Source organism: Pleurodeles waltl, chromosome 7 (assembly GCF_031143425.1).
Source record: "Pleurodeles waltl isolate 20211129_DDA chromosome 7, aPleWal1.hap1.20221129, whole genome shotgun sequence".
In the NCBI taxonomy this organism is placed as follows: Eukaryota; Metazoa; Chordata; class Amphibia; order Caudata; family Salamandridae; genus Pleurodeles; species Pleurodeles waltl.
In genome coordinates this window covers 227,682,452-227,699,009 of record NC_090446.1, presented here as the reverse complement: position 1 = coordinate 227,699,009, position 16,558 = coordinate 227,682,452, and positions in this window count along the sequence as shown.

Here is a 16,558-nt window from a genome sequence, read left to right as displayed (position 1 = left end):
GAGTGTTGGTGCAAATAGTTTACACATTGCCTTTCGGATAAGCCTAACTGCTTGTGCCAAGCCACCAAGGAGGTGAACAGGTGTTATCTAAGGGTGTGTCTTCTTTAACCTCACTAGAGTGAGAGTCCCTGCTTGGACAGATTGCAAATTGACTGACAACCAAAGACCCTATTTCTAACATGGGTCCTCTCTGTGTTTTCTGTGATTGAATTCAGGACCATAACACAACAATGGACAAACACTAAAAACAGCCCGTAGTATTTGTATTGTCAATGGTTGTTAGCTGTTAAAGATAAATAAGTCACAACAATAAGTTCTTTTACTTACACCTTGTCAATATTTTGACTGTGGAGTACCTTCTTCCCACACATTTACATAGAATCACATCTGTAACAAGAATGTATGACCGCTGCTCTGTGTGCTCTGCAGAGAGGCCATGAATTCAATGATCATGCATTCTGAACACTTTTTTGACATACAGACAGGCAAAGTGAGAAAGTCATACTGCCTCTAACCTCAACACCAAAGTGCGCAACCGTCGCCTTTTATAAACACCTAGAGTCTACTCAGTACAAAGTGTGCATCATACAAGAGAAATACTCTTAAAGAATGCAAGATTAGGTAAAGCACTTGAAATATAAACAGCAACCAAATCTCTGGCATGGATTACCCCAACATGCCACGTTGGACTTGGACAGAAAATAGGCCCAGGCACCTAAATAAAAGTGGACCCAATTAGTGAATCAGGTCACAAGTAAAGCACACGATGTTTGCAAATTAGGGCTTTTTTATAACTTGTAAAGACATGCTGTATACATTTTTGAAAGGCATGGAAGTCTGCATCGATTTGCGCATGCTGTAGGCAATGTTTGTTTTAATGTCATGAAAATCAACAGCAAAAAACTGCTCACCTGACCATTAAACAGACTAACAAACAGCCACAAATATGGCCTATGCATACTGACCTGACAGATTAGCCCATTGTGCTCTGTCTGATTGCCCTAAAGGTCAGTCCGACCCTGCTAATGTGTTATACATTCATTATTTAGACACTAGATTCATGTTTTTTTAGTAAAGTTGAGGACATGAATATAGGGTCCAACAGGGGCCTGTTTCAGTGCTCATTTTAAATTATAATCAGGGCTAAGACTTGAGTGACTCAGCCCACTTGCAGCTCTGGTCTGGCCACTTTTACATGATGATTCTGCTCCTCTGCATGTCTTTCTTGTCTCACTGAGGTACTCACACCTATCTGCTCCCGCACTCCCTCACTTTATTTCATTTGCCTTACCCCTTTTATTCACCTCTTTGCTTTCCTTTACCTCATCCTAGGTGAGAAGTTTCCAGTGTGATGCAATGTCATTCTTTCTTCTGTTGTACACCCTGGAGGAGATATCCTGCTTTTCATTCATACAGGGCAGGGTGCACTTTACAAGTAAGAGCACTTTAAGTACCCTTCATGCAGATGCAGCAATTAGGCAGAGGGAGAGAGGGCAGCAGGGGAAATTAATAAAAAAGGAAATACATAAACTCTGAAAGTGCCCCCAGGGCCTCGAAAATCTGGAGTCTTTAAGTTGTGAGGCCCCATACCTCCATAACTGCGAGCAGGTGCGAGCAGGGAGAGCAAGAGAGAGACTCTCTCTCTCTCTCTCTCTCTCTGTCTCTCTCTCTATATATATATACATATATATATGAAGAGAGATCTCTCTCTCTCTATCTCTAAGTAGAACACTTTTGGGTGGCGATGAAAATATCAAGTTAACTCGTGATTATGTTCCTGCTAGGGAGAGAGATTGGAGTTTTGTTTCGCGGCAGGTTAACCATACAATTGCACAGACGGTTAATGTGCTTGATGTAAAGAACATTTGTATTTTGTGTGCATAGTTGAGTGGATTAGCAACGCAGCCACTACCAGCTATTCAAAACAAATGAAATGTATGTGAGGGAAGGGCTATGGAGAGATGAGGTTCACTCTTCTGGGTGGTAGTGAGAGAATCCAAGGAGTAGGGTCTGGGAGGGGAACGCCAGAAATGACTGTCGCACTAGCCGCCACCATCACTAAAGGCTGTGATGATGGGTATTTGGCAAGGTGAAGTATTAGTGTCTTTTGGTTTATTTTCAATGTCTTTGGAGAACCTTCTGATAGAAGGAAGAAGAGAAGTTAAAGTGAACTATGTTATTTACTGTTGAACACATCACTCACACACTCACACACTCACCCATCAACATTTTGCGAACAACATATCTGCCTTCTACGTAGATAGTGTTTTAGAAGGACTGTTTAGCCAGTAGCAGAGATGGTGTCTCATTGGATGCCTGCTGCTCAAGCACTAGCTCAGGTTATCGAGGACAGCTCTGAGGCAGGAACAGAGACTGAGAAAGCAGATACAGATAGCATCTGAGAGAGAAGACAATGGAGAAGAATCTGGGATTGATTTTTCAGTCAGTGGAGCCCTATCCGATGACTCTTCTTCCAGTTATTCTGAGGGAGATGATGATGACAGTTGTGCTGTTCCTTCACAAGCACAGTCTGTGCAGCAGGACAACAGTAGCAGGTTATCCCAGAGTGCTCTCTTTTCAGCCCCCCAATTTAGTTCAGCCCCAAATTTCACCTTTTACTGGCGATGCTGGATGGAGAGTCGGTAATGCCAACTTTTTGCCAAATCTCTTTTTGAATGTTGATATCCTTCAGCACTTTGTGCAGCAAACAAATTTGAGAGATGAACAATTTCTGAGGGAGCATGGAGGCATTGTAGGGTCCCCGTCTAGGGCACGCCAGTGGACTCCTACTTCGCTGGGGGAGCTGAAGATATGTTTGAGCCTTACTCTGAAAATGGGGTTAGTGCAGAAACCAACCTTGCAGTCCCATTGGTTGATTTGCCTGGATTGGGTAATCCCCATCTTCACACCATGCATGAGCAGAGATAATCCTTGCCATTGCAGCGCATGCTGAATTTCAATGACAATTCTGCTGCATTGCCCTGGGACCATCAAGACCATGACAGGTTGTTCAAAATTCAGCCTGTTGTTGTGAACATTTGTCTGCCACAGATTTATACTCTTGTGAAAAATCTAGCAGTTGATGAGTCTTTGATCCAGTATAAAAGGAGGCTGATGTTCAGGCAATACATTGCAAGCAAAAGACCTTGCTAGGGCATGGCATCAAGCTGTACGTGCTGTGTGAGAGCTCTACTGTCTATGTGTACAATGTAGGAGTGTATACAGGAATGGACTCCACTATAAACCCTGTAGGTTTCCCTTCCACACTAGGGGTCACAGGAAAGATTATATAGGAGCTTATCCAGCCACTCCTTCACAAAGGTTATAACCTTTATGTGGGCAATTTCTATACAGGAGTGGAGCTGTTCAGAGAGCTCTACAGAGCTTGCACAGTGGCCTATGGTACAGTTTGTTGTCACCACAAAGGATTTCCACAGGACCTTGTTTGTAAGAAGCTCCAGAAATCCCAGAGCACTGCACTGCATTCTAACAAACTGCTTGCAGTCAAGTTCTCAGATAGGTGTACTCACTGCAATTCATGATGAGAGCATTTCCCTACACATGGTTTGGGGTCAGATGGCCAAAGTCCACAAGCCCACCCGTATAATTGATTACATCAATTACATGGCCGGAGTAGACAAGAATGACTAGGTTCTTCAGCCTTGCAATGCCACTCATGAAACTTGCACTTGGAATAAGAAACTCTATACCAACCTGATCCAGATGGCAACATACAAAGCGTATGGTGTTTTTTGTTAGACAACTACAGGAAGACTCATGTCTTTCCTTGACTTTCAGTTGTCTGTGATTGAAAGTCTCACTGCTGCTACAGGAGCAATAGCCTCCACTTCATATGTTCTTGAGGAAGTGGAAAGGCTGTAGGAGCAGCACTTTGCTGACTGCATTCCAAGAACACCAAAAAAAGATCAACCGTGTCACCATTGTAAAGTATGTTCAAAGCAGGGAAAGAGGCAGCAGAGTTGTGTTTACTGCCCCCAGTGCCTATCTCAGCCAGGCTTGTGCTTTCCTATTTGCTTTAAGTTGAATCATACTAAAACAAACTTCTGGGAAATTGGCTGAGTTGGAGCTGCCGTTAGTAAACCTTTCAATGGCTGTGCATGGATACCTACTGTCCATGGGCCACTACTTCGTTAGGCAAGCAGCCACAACATTTTAGTTTCTCTACTTTAGGAAATCATGGGCTTGATTATGGTTTGCTTTACACTTTTTTCTTCCGTCAAAATGTGGTAGGTGGCCGTGTTCGCTGATTGACAAGTGCATTATAGTCTCCACACTGCACATACAGGTGGAGAGAATATGTCATGTTGTCACGGAGTACCCTGTGTGGCAAAATATTATATCTGGGACTAAGGTGGTCATTATGAACATGGCGGGACTCACCGCATTGCCGGCAGTGGCGGTAACTACTGCCAACAGGCTGGCGGTCCGGACTGCCAAATAATGAAGCACATGAGAACCAAGTAGAGGTCTAGCCACACACCGCCAACATTGTAGTGGCGACAAGGATGGAGGAGGCTGCCCACAGGTCGGCGGAAATATCCTACCCGCCCACCAAATAATGAAGCACAAGCCCGCCGTCAGTTCTGGGGCAGGAACCACAGCCACAACGAAGTAAATAAAAGGAAACACTCACCGGAGGTACACATAACACACCGAAGTAGACATGGAGAGAGAGTTGCAAATAACACCAGTGCTGCTCCTTGCCATATACCTCCACGACCGTGACCACTGACGAAGACAACAATGGTAAGTATCGCAACCTAGTACACATGGGAAGAAAGGGCACAGTTACACAACAACCCCACCCACCTCGCAACGCACTCCCAACTCCTCACACCATCCCACACCAGAACAAGATGTACTTACCCGACACAAGGCAGCAAAGACCGGCACCCAAGTACACACATGTGCACACCACACTCCCACAATGAAACGATGAACAATGTTACCATATTGTGCTAACAGCACCACTAAGCACTCAAACTTTAATAGAAGTAGAACAATGTAATGTCCAAATAAGTCCATTGCCCAGTCCAAAACGAATATCCTGAAGGGACCAAATAGGCCGGATTTGACTCCCACATGTGCACAGGGTACTCCACTGTAAAGGGACATCAAAGGGGCAGCCAGGCACCCCATGGTACGGGGCCAGGGGGTGGCGGTGGTAGGGACTTGCGTCTGGAAGGGGGGTCTTGGGCTTATGTTTGGGAGGTGGAGGGGGTTTGACTTGCCCTTGGAAGGTGGGAGAGTAGGCTTGGACCGGGGAGTGGCAGAGGGACCTGGGGCAGCACAAGGCTTCTTCCTCCCTGGCGAAGGGGCACAGGAATGGGGTTGGCGAACTGGGGTGGACTTGGACGAGGAAAGAGTGGACTGGGCAAGGAGATGTGCACATTTAGGGATGAGACATGGTGGGCCGGTGGGTTCAAACAGGTCAACGCGGGATAGGAAAAGTTTGTTAGGGGCAGTTGGGGTGGATTTGGAAGAATGTGTGAGAGTGGAGATATAGGGAGTGATTGTACTAGGTGTAGATGTCCCGGATGTGGATGCAGGTGCCTGAGCAGTATGCTTATGTGTGGTGGATGTGTGTTGTGTGGGTGTCTGTGAACGTTTGAGTGTTTTGGGAGGAGGGGGTGGAGACAGTGGGACAAGACAGGCTAACAGTGTACATGCTTGTTGTTTGGGTGTCTGCAGGTCTGGTGAGTGTGCTGCATGTGTCAGTCAATGTAGGTTTGGTGAGTGCAGGTGTGGTGTCTGGGGTGGATGACTGGACACACAGACATCCATCAAAGTAGTATTAAACAGTGTTGGTACCCACCCCCTTGTGGCTGCTGTGCTGCCTTCAAGCGCCCATCCAAATCCAGATAGGCCACTGCCAAAATGCGAGCCATTAGGGGGGATCTGGGTCCAATGGGCACCATTTCTTGTTGGGAGGCTTTCCCCAGCTGGGCCTCTCCGGTCTTCCGGCCCAGCGCCTCAGGTCCTCCCACGGCTTCCTGCAGTGGGTGCTTTGCCGGTTCTAGACCCCCAGGGTCTGCACCTTCTTGGCGATGACTTGCCACAGTCCTCTCTTCTGATGGGCGCTGACAGGTATGAGACAAACAGAGCAGAAAAGCAGACATCAGGATGTGGACATCTTATACAGTTGACATGTTGTCCCCTATGGAACGAACATTTCAAAAAGACATGTATACAACTCAAAATAGTACATGCCATACAATCTATGGCTGTGCAGTTACAAATCTAACACACATGCATACAGTCATCCGCCCCATCACACACATCCAAGCAAGACATCCGCCAACTCACCTGTTCCTCTGGTCGCCCATATAACTTGGCATACAGGGGTAGGACCCTGTCCACCAGCCTCTCCAGCTCCTCCGTGGTGAATGCCGGTGCCCGTTCCCATGCGGCTCGTGCCATTGGAGTAACCAGAGTCAGGACACAGCAGCACACGCAGTGGAGTACTTTCTTGCATGGGAATCAGGAGTCAGGTGTCATTGGTGTGACGACATGGTGTACTTTCCGCGGCGGGGTGCACCGTCACCACCGGCAGCAATCATGATAGGCCCCAGTTCCCTATTGACAACCATGTAATCTAATGAGTGGGTGCACCACAGTGAACACCGCCTTCTGTCATGATGACTACCGCCAGCGGAATTATGTCACTTCCACTCCCTCAGACCTGGTTGGCAGGAGTCTGCCATCTTGCTAGAACCACGTACATATATCCTGGCCATGGTCCCTATTCAGGGCCTCCAAATCTCAGCCCTAGTCACTTGCACACATGAGTGACTGATTCTCACATGCACCCATCTCATAAAATGTGTCCACACTACGATGCCATTATAACAGACTTGATCCGGCACACATGTGCCTAACGTTGTACATAATCCATAGCGTCTGTGTAACCTACGTATTGCACAACGATCCATACATTTACAACCTGTTTGGGACATGTATGTGTGACCCTCATATGTGTTCTTTCACCCCCCATAGGTACAGACTCATGTGGCGAGGGAGGGCCCGATCTGTGTGCAGACCTCTTGTTGATTTGGAAGCCATGGATGAACGTCACATCATTGTCACCTACAGACTCAATCGTGATACAATCCATGACCTATGTGCTTTACTGGATCCTGTACTTAGATTGTCTAATTCGAATCAGCATGCCGTCCCTACTGAAGTGCAAGTGCTATCTGTACTCCATTTTTTGGGTACAGGCTCATTTCAGGTGACAGTGGGTATGAGTGCAGGGTTCTCACAACCAATGTTCAGCCTCATCTTGTCGAAATTCCTGGATACAGTCGTCCAACACCTGTAGACATGTGTCCAGTTTCCCCAAAGGGCTGAACTACCTGCTATCAAGTTTGGATTCTATTCCTTGGCTAACATCCCCCATGTGATAGGTGCCAATGATGGAACCCACATAGCTCTCACCCCCCCAAGAGAGAATGAACAGGTGTACAGGAATCAAAAGAACTTGCACTCCATGAACATACAATAGTTGTGTACTGCCAGGTTTCCAGGATCAGTCCATGATTACTTTGTCCTGAAGAACAACAATGTGCTACGCATGATGGAACGACTACAAGGGGACAGTCGTTGGCTCATAGGTGAGTGTGTATGAAACTGGATCAGTACATAGCTGACAGCCAGGCTGTAGCAAGTAATGGCAGTTTGGTAAAGTCCTCTTTCGTCCACTTTTGCAGGTGATTCTGGCTACCCCAATGGCTCCTGACACCAGTGAGGAATCCCAGAACAGATACAGAGTGGAATTATAATGAGACCCATGGACGTACTAGGAGGGTGATTGAGCACATTATAGGTCTCCTAAAGGCTAGCTTTCGTTGCCTCCATCTCTCTGGGGAATCTCTGTGCTATGGCACTGAGAAGGTGTGTAGAATAGTGGTGTTCTGCTGCATGCTGCACAACTTGGCTGTGAGGAAAGCTATCCCCCTTCTAGAGGAGGAGGATGCTGTCCAACCAGACATGCAACCTCTGAGAGGGTATGAGAGTAATGGTGAGGATGAAGAGGGGGAAGATGTAAACTCCAGGAGCCAGCTGATCCGCCTATACTTCCAGTGACTATGAGGTACTGTTCACTGATGCTGTAGTTTTCACTGCTTAGTATAGGTCTGACTCATGTGATTGGTGAGGTGGTGTCTGTAGTCATTGACACTGTTAACTCAAGACTGAAGCGGCATGTGCCAGAGAAACCGAAATGGTGTACATTCTTAGTTACTTCATACACTACAGTGGGTGGGATTTCCTTATTGCAATAAAGGTATGATTATGAAATTGTCTGCCTAATGCATACACACTCACAGTTGTATACACATAATGACAGAGGGCATACGATTTGGTATGGATGTGTTTTATTAAGTGTCACAAATTTGTAAGTTCGCTGTGCAGTGATATGGCATTGGCTCATGGTGCATATCCATACTCTGGTGCATGGGCTCAGCTGTTGGTGGCAGTGGGTATTGGTCCATTGGTCCCTTGGTAGATGGTGTATTAGTATTGGCGGGTCAACATGGTGGCACAGTGGCACCCTTGGGAGACAGTTCAGGACAGAGTCACTTCTTAGTGGGGTCCTTGGTCTTGGTCTTGGCAGGTGTTGCAGTACCATATCTGGGTCTGAGGGCTCGTTTGAGTGACTGGTGCTGGGCTGCAGGGATAGGGGTGCTGGTCTCCTTTGTGTCCTCTAGCAGTGCCACCAGTCCAGTAGCTGCTGTAGATGTAGATGGCAGGGCAGTGTCCTGGCTAGTGGTAGGGGCTTGCAGGTGGGTAGGGGTCTCAGGCTGGCTAGGGTAGTGGTGCTGCAGCACCCCTGCAATGGTGGCCATGGTGGCATTGAGTTGTTTCCATTGCTCCATGGCCTCTTGGTGTTGTGCTATCTGCATCCTTTGATTCTGCTCCAGGGTGGACAGGATATGGCCCATCCTGTCCTGGGTATGGTGGTATGCTCCTAGGACCACAGAGATCACCTCCTGGGCTGCAGCATCCATCCTTTGGCCTCTCCCCGGCCCATTGATGCCCTCCCACTGGTCCTTGCCCCCTGTGCCTGTGTCCCCTGCAAAGGTCTGGCAGTACCACTTGCACTGGGGCCATCATCATCCTGCCTGTTGGAGACTGTGGCCTCTGTACATGTGGTCCACCAGTCTGTGGTCTGGTGGTTTGGAGACACTGGTGTGGTGTCATTTGGCCTGAGCTGATGGTGTTGGCTGGGTGGTAGGGCTGTAAGTGATATTCTGGGTGGGGCTGCTGGAGAGAGACAGTCCAGGACTGTGTGACAGGCCAGGGTATTCCTCATTGTCCAAACATCCTTCTCCAGTCGCCTGAGTGGGGCCTCTGTCTCCATGTGGAGCGCTGGCACTCCTTGGCCTTTCTGTCCTGGTGGCATGGGTGGTGGTGCCTGTGGGAAGGAATGGACATGTACGTTACATGTACTAATTCGGAAATGGGTGCACAGCTCTGCCCTCTGCTTATATTCCCCTGTCGGGCCATGCAGGGTCCTTTTGTGGTATTATCCTTTCATTTTGCGTGGTGGGTGGAGGTGCATTGTGGGTGCAGTAGTGCAATTGTGAATCATTGCAGGGGTAGGTGACTGTACACAGGGGGAGGGATGTGGCCCTGTTAGTGGGTTTGCGGGCATGCAGGGTGACTAGATGTGGATGTTGTGGCCTGGGTGGGGATGTGGTCCTGGTGGTGTTGGAAGGGATGGGGTGGTACATGCTTTACAGGTGTAGTGGATATGATGTCATTGTAGCTGACTTACCCCAGTCGTCCAGTAATCCAGTGAGTCCAGTGAGGCCCTCCGGGTGCAGGATAGCCAGTACCTTCTCCTCCCAGTATAGTCGGGGGTGTAGGTGGGAGTCCTCCACCAGTCTTCTGTACCGCAATGTTGTGCCTGAATGGCGTAGACCTCACCTTCTCCCACAGGTTGTTCCATCTCTTGCGGATGTTGTCCCTTGTGCGTTGATGGTTTCCTACTGCGTTGACCTTGTTGACAGTTGTTTGCCATAACTCCATCTTCTGGCGATGGTTGTCTGCTGCACCTGTGCCCTGAAAATTTGTGGCCTGACCTTCAGTATTTCGCCACGACTGTCCTTAGCTCCCTATCTGTGAAACATGGGTGCTTATGGGGGTGCCATGGTGTGTGTTATGGGTGTGGTGTTATGGGTGTATTGGTGAGGGTGCTGTTGTGTTTTTGTGCCTGTCAATTTTGTTATGTTGTGTTCAGTAAATGTGTGTTATGTTGTCAGTCTCATTCATGCAATTGCTGTTGCAAAGGATTGTAGAGGTGCGTATGTGTGTGTTTTATAGTGTTGTGGATGTGTGTCACGTGTGTGGGCTTCAAACTTGCCAATGTGTGCGTTTCTTGTTGTTGGGTCCCATTGCTGGCCGTTGCAGTCCATTCCGCCAATGGTTGTTCGACATCCACTATCTGCCGCTGTGATTTTTGCATCATTATTTGGTGGGCGGAGGATTTGTCTGCATGGCGGTGCCAGGGTGGAGTGTTCAGCCTTTCTGCCATCATGGGCCCTGGCCGGAGGTTGCTGGATTTTTGGAGGTTTTAGTTTTTGGCATCATTATACAGTGGTGTGCTGTACACCGCCAATGGCGGGCTTCTGTTCACCGTTGCCACGGCGGTCGGCGGTGATTGCCGCCATGTTCATAATGAGGGCCTAAATTTTTAAGTGCTTGTTAGGGAACTTATATTTGCTAAATAAGGACCACCCTGTTTGCCCATGAGAACCTGAGTAAGTGTAATAAGTCAAACAAAATGTCCTGTGGGACTTGTTCACCAACATTTCTACTTGCTTTGAAAATGTGCAAACTCAATTAGTCATTTGTATCATAACCAATGTTTCTGAAAAGGGCTACAGGTCACAATATCCTGTATGATAATTGTTCTCACATCTTTAGTTTAAGATGTAAACATAATTAATCACATGATATTGTATCCTGTACCATTTTTTAATAACATAGGATTAGCGATTGAGTTTTCACACTTTCAAAGCAAAAGTAGAAGTGTCAGTGAATGAGTACCACAGGACATTTGTTTTGCTTTTTTCTTTAGAGAACTTGGGCAGTATTCCCCAGCATGTTTGCCTTAGTTTCAATGGTAGATGTGCTCGCTCAGTTTGAGGAATAGACCTCACAAGGCATACTCAGACACCCCCAACTTGCATCCACAAACTGAAAGGAGTTGGATTTAGCATAGTAAGTGTGCTGATGTCACATGAAAGACACATTTTCTTGAGCTTCAAGTAGCTGGGGACAGAAGGCATTAGTATAGGTTCACTTGGCAATTATACAGGATTAGTCAGAACTCAGATGAGGACAGAGACATGAACATGTAAGAAAAGCTTACAGTAGGTGTGCTTTTCCAGGGATATTGCATAAGTGGAAAGCAGATAGTAAATGTAGTACAGATACACATTCCACAACCTCATCTTTACCTATGGATTGAAACTCATCGGTGCACTCACACTGAATTTCTATGACACGTATGGGTTAATGGTTGACCTGCTTGCCATGCTCATCCTCAGTCAGAACTTAGTAGATGTTCAGTTTGCAATATGATAAGTGCATTACAATGACAGCACTGCCCTTGACTGCTGCACAGGACATATGCTACTTTCTCACTAAATACCCTGTGTATCAAAAACTACAGTTCTTCATAGTTTATGACTTTCTTTTTGGGGAACTTCACAAAACTTCCCTAGCGTGTATGCCTTAGTTTCAGTGGTAGGTATGCTCACTCAGTACAAGAAATAGGCCTTGTGAGGCATCCTCGGACACCCCAACTTACATTCACAAACTGGAAGGAGTCGGATTTAGCACAGTGAGTACGCTAATAGCCCATGAAGGGAATGGTTTCCTGAGCCTCATGTGGCTGTCATGGGTTCCATTATTAAAGGTTCAGTACTCATCTGTTTGGTAAGGTTCAGGAAGAAGGAGGTGGTTACTTGACAGGTGGTAAAATGTAGTCAAAACCTATTCTGTCCTGTGGCGTATGAATGTGATGAGACCTTGTCTGGCAGCAATAAATTGATGTGAGTGCACTGATTAATTGGATTGTGTCCATGGCCGTTGGTATGAAAGTCTTGTGTGTGGTGCAGAAATGGAGTGTAAATGGACCATAGAGGGGTTGGTGCCATGAAGAGGCTCAATGGCTCACCTTCAGAAAGCTTTGTTCTGTGAAACCAGAATTTCTAGAGGTGCTAAAACTAACCAGTGTTGGTGGATTAACTTTAACAAATTAGTACCATATTTATATCTGTGTCTGTAGGATGGCCCTTACTTAAAACTCCTTGTTTTCTTTTGTCAATAAGGGTAGCTGTGGATTTTTGGCCTTAGCTCAGCTGGCACCTAGGCAAATTTGCACATTGTTTAAAATTAGGCAACCAGGGGATTCCAGGGGTGCATGGCTTGCATGGCTTTCACCAGTTGCTTCTACCCAGAATTACTTACAAAGCTCAAACTTTGACTAAAAAACACATTTTCCTTGTGTTTCCCTGAGGAAAACTTGAATCTGCGGGCAGCCACACATTTTCTATGACCCAGCTTCTCCCCAGGTCCCCTGAGAAAAACTGCACCTCACCTGTGTGGGCTGGTCAAGTGCCTGCAACAGAGAAGGGCCCAAAACATACTTTGGGGCATCAAAATTATCTATCACAAAACAACCTGGTTTTGTAAGGTGGCACCTGTGTTTTTGGTCTTGGGCTCGGCAGCCATAGAGGGAAACTTACAAACCCCAGACATTTCAGAAGATTCGACACCCAGGGAAGTCCAGGGACGTGTGGCATGTATGAATTACCCCAAAGTTTTCTTACCAAGAATACCCATCAAAGGTAAAACATTGAATAAAAACACAATTTTGCATTGCATTTCTGTGTTATAAACTACATGAATCTGCAGGGATCCACAAATCTTCATGCAAGGACTACTCTTGACCCCAGTGTCATCCATGCCTGTCACAGACACTAAAACAGGCACACCAGTGGGGTAGCATTTTATCAGGACATGTTGATGAATGCTGGATGGTAAGAATATTGTAGATCCCTGCATATTCCTATAGCTTACACCACAGCAATGCAAGAAAAAATTGTGTTTTTATTAAATGTTTCACTTTTGCTGGTATTCTGGGTACTGAAACTTTGGGGGATCCACACAAACGATACCTCCCTCAACTCCCCATAATGTCTACTTTTCAGAAATGTCTGGGTTTGGTAGGTTTCCATTCGTGGTTCCCGATCCCAGGACTAATTAGCACACCTTAGTTATCATCATTTCCACAATATGTTTTGGGCCTTTCCATGTTGGAGGCAGTTGTCCAAAGCACACAAGTGAGGTAATAATTTTCTTGGGTGACTTTGCGGAATGGTGGATGGTAGATGTGATGCCCTGCAGATTCTAGAACTTCCCATCACGTAAATGTAAGGCAAATTAGTTTTTTAGTGAAAGTTTGAGGTTTGCAAGAGATTCGGGGTAAAAAAAACCTGGTGAGAGCCATGCATGTCAGCCCACCCAGAATACCCCTACGTATCTAGTTTTCTAAAATGTACAGGTTGACTAGGTTTCCCTAGGTGCAGACTAGGTTCTGAAATTTCAAGCTACCTACTTTGGGATAAAAGGGTCAGGTTTGAGTGGAAAAATGCACTGCATCTAAGTTGCGTTCTGGGCTGTTTTCTGTTTCAGGCACTTGGGCTACCCACACATGTGAGGTACCATTTGTATCAGGAGACATGGGGGAAACCCAGGTGGAATGAAGTTTGTAACTCTCTACAGATCCAGAACTTTCCCTCACAGAAATGTGAGGAAAATGTGTTTTTTTTTGGCAAAGCTTGAAGTTTGCAAGGGATTCTGGGCAAAAAAAATGGAAGTGTGAGCCATGCAAGTCTGCCCACCTTGGATAAACCTAGGTGTCTACTTTTCAAAAATGTACAGGTTGGCTGGGTTTCCATAGGTGAAGGCTGAGCAAGGGTCTAAAATGTCAAGCTACCCACAATGGAAAAAAGAGGTCAATTTCCATAGGAAAAAGGTGCTGCATTTAAGTCGCATTTTGAGGCATTTCCTCTCATGGTTACTAGGCCTACCCACACAAGTGAGACACCATTTTTATCAGGAGACCTGACGGAATGCCAGGTCGAAGGAAGTTTGTGACTTCCCACAGATTCCAGAACTTTCCATCACAGAAATGTGTGAAAATTTTGTTTTTTTAGTGAAAGTTTGACATTTGCAAGGGATTCTGAGATGCAAAACATAATGAGAGCCATGCAGATCAGCCCACCTTGGATACCCCTAGGTGTCTAGTTTTCAGAAATGTACAGGCTGGCTAGGTTTCACTAGGTGTCGGCTGAGCTACTGTCCAAAATCTCATGCTACTCACATTGGAAAGAGGGTCAGTTTTGGGTGGAAGAATTGTGCTGCATCCATGTAGGTTTTTGGGCCATTTTCAGTCATAGGCACTCGGCCCATCCACACAAGTGAGGTACCATTTTTATCAAAAGATCGGGGGAATGCCGGGTGGAAGGAAGTTTGTGGCTCTTTGCAGATTCCAGAACTTTCTATCACAGAAATGTGATGAAAATTTATTTTTAGTGAAAAATTAAGGTTTGCAAGCAGTTCTGGTTAAAAACACGTGGTGAGAGCCATGCAAGTCAGCCCACCCTGGAAAACCCTAGGTGTCTGGTTTACAAAAATGTACAAGTTGGCTAGGCTTCCCTAGGTGCCGGCTGAGGTAGGGTCCAAAACCTCCAGCTACTCATATTGGAAAAAAGTGCCAGTTTTCGGTGGAAAAAAGCTCTGTGTCCATGTTGTGTTTTGGGTCGTTTCCTGTTGCGGGCACTAGGCCCACCCACTCAAGTTAGGTACCATTTGTATTGTGAGATTTGTGGGAGCATAGAATAGTAGATAATTTGTTATTAACTATTGTATTTCACTGAAGTTATGCCTTTCAAATGTAAGCTAGTGTATAAAAAAGATGACATTTTGATAAATACCCTCCAAATCAGATGCTCGTATGGGTACCCACAAATTCAGAGATGTAGAAATAACCACTGCTCCTAAACTTTTTATTTTTTATTTTTAATTTTGCCATATACAACAACATACATTAATACAAACAAGTCCCCTCGTCTTAACAATGGTTGAAATAATGTAATGATCCTTTCAGCCACAGCATTACCCCGTACAGCAATAGAAATCAATAAGCATATCTCTCCATAAGCTTCAATATCAAGGGACCCTTCTCTAAATCACCTCACTAGCCGTCAAACGGCATAGTCCGCCACGCCATTTCAGAGGTAAGTCATAATCAACAGAACACTCAGCAGAGCATAGCAGAGGGGAAAAAACATCAGAAAGAACAGCAAATAGAGAGGCAGGTGGAGTACCGGAACAAACCGTGCAAGCCCAACTCAACAACACAAGATCAAACAAAATCTGAGGGGGGAGGATGAGTCTCACACGTGGGCATCGCCAGTCGCGTCGCTTACATACTTCGGGAAGCCAGATATACAGTTAACGGGGCCCAGATGTCCCTAGGGCGGGATCCCTCAGGCATGAGTTCCCAAAAGATCATCAGCTGATCGTGGCAAAAGGCAGCGTCTCGGAACCATTCAGACTTACGCGGCACCCTCTTCCTCCCACAGCACATAGCGACCCTACGCTTGGCCAGCAACAGGAGCAGGCCCACCGGACGTCTGTGCGGCCCCCGGATCTCATCCACACATCCCAGCAGCCCAATCTTGGGGGAAAGGGGCGTCTCCAGATCAACCATTTCAGTAATCGCTTGCCAGACTTCTACCCCAAAATCGTGGACTTCCGCACACTCCCACACCAGATGTAAAAAGCCCGCATCCGGCGCCCGACAGCGAGCACAACACTCATCCAAACGTAAGCCCATTGAGTGGAGCCCCTTGGGTGTATGGTACAGTCGGTGCCGAAACTTAAAGTTCAGCAGCCACAGCCTATAATTCGGGGACAGCGCTCTCATATGCGCACAGCAGCCGCGCCACATTGCCTCTGTGACGGGCTCTCCCACTTCTCTCTCCCAGGCAATCCTAGAAGACTCTCCAGAGCCACCTCTCTGCTCCTGCATGCAGTTATACAGCTTGGTGACCAGCCTGCCCGGAGAGCGTGCGCCGCAAAGCACCTCCAGAGCTCAAAACTCCGATACGATTCCGGCTGGACCAAGGAAACGGTCTCGCAACACAGCACGGACCCGAAGAGCGCACAGGCGCTGCAGCGCCGTACCCTTACAGCCAGCCAGCACCTCAGAGGCATCAAGTAGGCGGCCATCCACCAGCCAGTCTCCCAGCTCAGTCAAGCCGGCCTCCTGGAGAAAACTGTGCACCCCGCAGTCTCGGAACATCCAAGCATCAGCAACCGCCATGACGGGCAACGAAGGAGCAAATGGGGCAGTAACACCAGAGCACTGCATCAACGCCCCCCATGCTCTCATCGTACATGCCACTGTGTTGATTACTTTCACACGGAGCAGCACCCGGCTTCCAAGTATGCACAT